Raw genomic sequence first — 6,408 nt, forward strand, 5'->3', positions numbered from 1 at the left:
GTTCTGAAGTACTATTTCTTGATGTCTTTAGTTGTCCTGTCTGGGTTACCTCACGGTCCTGGATGAACCTTTCATGGTCATTTTGACTTTGGGGAGGAGCCAGAAGTCACGTGGTGCCAGATCCAGTGAATAAGGTGGGTAAAGACACCTGCTAAGCTTTTTGTTTGACAGAAATTGCTGCATTCTTTTGATCAGTGGGATTATCAAAAATACTGTGTGTAAATTACAAATTTTATTATAGCAAAAGATACGTTGTCATTAATACCTCTCAAAAATGCTCTCTCTTTGAACACACTTAGCTCATTGCTTTTGGTAATGTCTTTTACTACAAGTTATTATTTAGGGGCTGAGGATTTAGCTCAGCGGCATAAGCCCCTGCCTTGCAAGCAGGCAGTCATGAGTTCGATCCCTGGTACTGATAAAAAGGAAGAAGACAAAAAAAATAAGTTATTATTTAAACATTCACTGCATCTTTCAATTACTCTTTGAATTACGTAGCAGATGTTAGATTCCAACATGAATTTTTTGGGAGGCACCTTCATTCAGACTGTATCACATGGTCGGTCATCTTTTCACTCACAACATCAACCTCATGAAGTTAATAACAGTAACTTTATTGTCCTCACTTTACAGATGAAGAAAATGAGGTTCAGATGAAAAGGAGCCAGGATTCAAAGGCAAGAGGTCTGATCCCTTGGATCCATGTGACTGAAGTCTTGGCCGAGCTGCCTCCGGGAAGGAGATGTACCGAAAGGACTCTGGGTTTCTCAGGGCAGCGGCAGGGTTGGAAGCCTCAGAGACAGGCAACATGCTCTGGCTCCCTCTGGAGTGGAGTCTCTGGACCTAGATCCTATTCCCTAGGACCTCTGATCCTATTCCCTAACCACTAGCTCTGGATTTCTAGCTGGTCAGTTAGCCAGAAGTGCTTGGGTGAGGTGTCTAAGTGTGGGGCAGGGGGCAGCGTGCAGGGAGCACAGGATCCTGCTCTGAGTCTACTCTTTCTTGGGGTGAGTGAAATACGTATTTTTAGTGGTACTGAGAATCAAGTCCAGGGACACTGCCCACTAGGCTACATCCCCAGTCCAGCCCTCTTTATTTTTTGAGACAATTCTAAGTTGCCTTAGTTGGACTCCAACTTGCAATCTTCTCACCTCAGCCTCACAGACAGATGGAATTACAGGTGCGCACTACTATGCCCAACTCAAGAGAAGAGGTTTTCAATTTTTATTTTATTTTATTTTGCTTTTAAAGAGAACATGACTATGATGGTAACTTAGAAAGAGGCCCTGCCTGGGTCAAGCGTATATGGCTTGGTGCTCAGCTCATCAGCCTCTGCTCCATGAAATCCCACCAAGAGTGGACAGGAATACCCTCTTGCATCACACTGACCCAGTTCCTGAGCCTCTGTCGCCTGCTGGGTGTTCCTCAGCTCAGGCTCCAAAACCTCCCAGGAGGAGGTTTCTCCTGTCCTGCCCTGGCTGTATCACTCTGATATCATTCTGCATCTTGGCCAAGCACAGTGATACTAACACCTGTTACTTGGAATACATTGCTAATCCATGTGTCAGGCATAGGCAGCAGGTTTTTACATGCTCATGAATAACTTAGGGAGTAGGTGCTCTTATAGCCCCATTTCACAGGTGAATAAAGTGAGTTCTCTTAAGACATAAGCACATATGCCCCTGTAGTTTGTGCTTCTCCTGTCAAGTGCTGCTGTCTAGTCTGAGCTGTTTTTTTGCTTCATCCTGTGTCTCTGCTGGATGAGAGTCTGATGCTTTCTTTCAAAGATGCACAGCTTTGAACTCTTTGCCTGTCCTGCTTCAAGTTCCTTTAGGCTGGGGGTTTTCAAAGTGTGGTTCTTGGATCTGTGGCATCAGCAAAACTTGGGAATTTGTCAGAAATGCACATTCTTAGAGTCTCCTAGACCTCCCGAATCAGGAACTCTGTGTTTTGACAAGGCCCCCTGGTGGTTCTGCTGCCTGAGAACCACTGGAGAACACGGGAAAGCTGCCGCCTTCTCATTCCATTCTCAGGCGGCTCTGCAGATACTGGCTTCAGAAAGTGGTATTTCTGGCTAAATGTTTTCTTCTTTTTCTCCTCCGCCTCTCCTCCTCCTCCTCCTTGTGTGAGGTCATTGTTTTCTCATCACATTTGTTAGAAATGACTCAGGTCTACCTTAAGGGAAAGTGTGAATTCCTAAATTGTCACACACTATTATTATGTTTTCACATGTGCATTGCTTAAAAGAGAGTGAAAATAAACACACAAAAAATCCAAACTATGGGTTTTAACATCTGTTAGGGGAGGGCTGTGAATGCAATCACCTCCTAAATCAATGTATTTGAAATTTGTCTCCTTGGTGTTGGTGCAGACCAGCCCTCTACCTGCCTGTCAGTGGGTCAGGGAGGCACAGACACCTCACTGATAACTAGAATGTGGGATTCCAAGGGTTGGGGCTTCAGGGTCTTCTTCTGTATAGCCCTAGGCATGCAGAGCCATGAGTTTGAGTCCAGGCTCTGGCACTTACCTACTGTGTGATCTTGGGAAAATCACTTGGCTTCTCTTGGCCTGATTTTTCCATTGAGGAATACTACTAAGTCCTGACTTACTGTCTTGTTGTGAAGATGGAGAAAATGTATGTAATATAGTGGTGTTATTTAGTAGCAGTATGACTTTGAACAAGTTAGTTGACCCATTTAGGCTTGTTTATTCCCTTGTAATTTGGGGTTACTAAGAGCATACACTTTATAAAGCTTTTGGAGTTAAAAATTATATATAAATCTTAAAACAAGCCCGCACAATAGTAATGGAATATTAGCTATTATTATTCAATACATAATAAAGTGGAACATAATAGGTGCTCAATAAATGATGGCTACCATTACTACTGGTTTCCATCCTTAATTTGTAGACGGCTCCAGCCTCAAAAAGTCATAAAACTAAGGCTGCTTCTCTGTTACTGACTTCTAGTTACTACAGGGCCTTCATTTTTTAACGCCTTCTAGGAGTTCACATCTGTGACTTGGAATTTGTGCTGTTTCTGTCAGTTTAACTGGGATCTGACCTTGAATTCTAGACACTGTTCAGGTCTCCTGCTGTTTGCTCTTGGCCTGGTCTCAACATTTTTTGTTCTGGCTTCATGTCCTATCCCCAGGGCACATCTCACCAGAGTGAAGTTCTGGCTCTGTTACTCCCTAGCAGTGTAACTTAAGACAAAGGATTTAGTCTCTGTAAAATGGAGCAATTAATGCCTATTTCACAGGATTTTCTAAGGAGTAAATGCAATTATGTTTGTAATCATTTAGCATGACGATTGATGTTTATTACTTCTCTACTTCTGCCTATGCAGTAAATCTCATAATCATTCTGAACTATGTATAATGATATTTGAAAGGAAAAAATAATCTTCTCTATTTGTAGCTGAGGTAGTTACCATATAATATTCAAATTCTCCTTTCTAAGTATTTTGAGCTTAGGTGGGTGAGGGAAAAATAAGCCCAATGTTTTTCTATCTCCCTTGTAGCTATATATCACCATGCATCTATGTCTTGGCCAAAGATATGAAAGGAAAGTGTTTGGTGGCAGTTTGGATGGAATTATGTTCCTTCTCCCAAAAGATACACTAAAGTCCTAACCTCCACAGATTTGACCTTATGTGGAAATAAGGACTTTGTTAGACGTAGTCAGGCTAAACTGAGGGTATTGGGGTGGGCCATAACCAATACAACTAGTGTCTTTATTTAAAAGGACAATTTGGACTCAGAGACAGACAAATACAGAGGGAGGATGTCGTGAAGACACACAGGGAGAGACCGGGAAGGGACTAGAGCAATGTACTTGAAGTCAAGGAATGCCAAGGATAGAGACTAGATTAAGGAAGAAAAAATTCTTCCCTGGAACTATCAAAGAGAGCATGGCCCTGCTGACACTTTCATGGCAGACACCCAGTCACCAGAATTGTGAGAAAATAATTCCCATTGTTTTAGCTAACCAGTAATTGGCAGTTTGTTCTGGCAGCCTAGGAAATCAATATGGGTAGAATTTGGGGAAGCCTGAATAAAATGATGGACATGAAAGTAGTTTTGCAAACCTTCCAGTTCTAGGTAGATATAGAACATTTTTGTTTGTGTTTAAGTTTGGGTTTGAACTCTATCACTGAGCCACACCTCTAGCCCAGATTCAGGTTTAATCTGGAGTCCATCCCTACTTGCTGTGTAACTCCTAGGCAAGTTACTGAACTTCTCTCATGTGTAAAAAGAAAACTACTATAGATTCTAAGGCATAGGATTGTCATGGTAATTCAATGGGATAACATGCTTAGTAGGGAAAAATATAAAGCCACAGCCTCTCAATACCCAATTCAGGATATAGATCTTACTGCTCTGCTTACATATTATCTTTGACAGATCACAAATAGACTGGATTCTGGTTCATTCCTTCTTGCCTATTCATTCAGTAAGCATACAAAATACACCTACTTTTTTTTTTTTTTAGCCTATTACATATCAGGTGATGAGAAAAGCAGGTGAGACCTAGCCATACCACAGTATCCATTGAAACCAACTCAAAGGATGATTTCAATGAGAGCCAGTGGTCCCCTCCTCTTAGCCTGATCTTTCCAGCTTTATGCCATGGCTTTCTTGATCTACCCCTACGCCAATCTGTAGATATTTGTTCTTAGGAGAACCTTGTTCCTTGGGAGAGAAGACAAGGATGTTTATTTCCATTGTGTGACCTGCAAATGACTACTAATCTCTTAAAGCAAAAGCCTGCAATTGACTCTCCTCACAGGCTGCCTCTTGAAGGCTACTCCTGTGCATAGAAGGGATAAAGCATACAGGCAGAAGGGCCAAAAAATTGTTTGAATGCTTTCAGTTCACAAGGAGAATTCAAGCCAGACAGCAGGCATGAATTCAAGGCATCCAGGAAGAGTGACTCACCATAGACACTCAGCTGTTATGTGTGACTCACATATGGGTGGGTAGAATAAAATGGTCCTCCACTGACTTCTTGGTCACTTTCCTGTCTCCAATGAGCATGTTCTGAGTAGGTTGCATAGAGTGTTCTAGAGAGACACACAGGACAAGAAGTGTTTCTTCTTTTAAAAGTCTATAGACTGGCAGGTGCATGAACACACGAGTGTGATCTGAATATGTCACACTACTGATTTGAAATGCTGCCTGCATTGTGTACCAAGTTCTCCCATCATGTGTACAAGACTGTTCTAGACTATGTTTTTTTTTTTTTTGAGATAGTGTCTCACTCTGCAATTCAAGCTGGACTTGAACTCACAGTGTATCTCAAGCTGGTCTCAAACTCACAGATAACCCCTTGCCTCAGTCTCCTGAGCTCTGGGATTACGGGCATGTGCCACTACATCAGGCATTAGACTATATTCTGTTCTTCCATTGTCTTCCTGTTCTAGTGCCACACTGGTTTGTTTGTTTTGTACCAGGAATCAAACTCCGACCTTTCACTTGCTTGTGCTGCTGTGCTATATCCCTGGCCCAGCCATGCTGTTTTAAAGTCTGTGGCCTAATAAAAACTTTTGGATATCTGGTAGAGGAAGTTCTCTTTCTTCTTCCCAACGGTGGCTTGACTGTTCTTGAATAACTGTTCTAGATGAACTTTTTGTTTTGTTTTGTTGTGATACTGAGGATTGCATACAGGGCAGCATCATGCCTGGATCCAGATGAATTTTTGAATTAGCTTTTGAGTAACACAGCTATCGAATCTTCCAGAGCACTCTTGTGTGTGCTAAGCACCCTGAAGAGTCAAGCTGTCAGTCCCTGTCCCTGGGAGTTACAAAATAGCTGAGAAGTGTCACCAGACAAAAAGTGGAAAATAACTATAGGGAAATCAGTTATAGGGAGCAAGAATCAAATGAGCAACGGGTCTACCTAGTTAGACACAAATGCTCTTAATTCCATTTTGGGGCTAGAAAAGCCATGGGAGGCGCAAGAGAGCGGTGACATTGTACTGGATTTTGGTGGATGAGCCAGAGACTGAGTTTGTCCGTAAAGAAAAGGAGAAATGCTTTGAAATCAGAGACAGCTTCTCGGAGGAAACACATTTCACTTGAGGACTACAAATTTGTCGGATTCAGACGGAAAGGTGAGAGGAATCGTCCCAAACAGGGAAATCCACAAAAAGAAACGCCTTCCAAACATATTTGAGCTGAGTTTTGAATTGGTGAAGTCAGAGAAGAAGGCTGGAAGAAGCCATTAAATGAAAATGATTTTATTAGAAAATAACACAAAGGATGAAATTTGACCTGGGTTTCTCGAGGTTGAGTTAGCACTCCTTGAGGCAGAGAAGACAGAAGACGTCACCGAGTTCAGCCAGGGATAGAAAAAGTTTCCTGGACCCAAATACAGGATCTAAGGGTCCTACCCGCATAGACACTAG

Source organism: Cavia porcellus, unplaced genomic scaffold (genome assembly GCF_034190915.1).
Source record: "Cavia porcellus strain 051 isolate PalLab524CR breed Dunkin Hartley unplaced genomic scaffold, mCavPor4.1 scaffold_25, whole genome shotgun sequence".
Taxonomy (NCBI): Eukaryota; Metazoa; Chordata; class Mammalia; order Rodentia; family Caviidae; genus Cavia; species Cavia porcellus.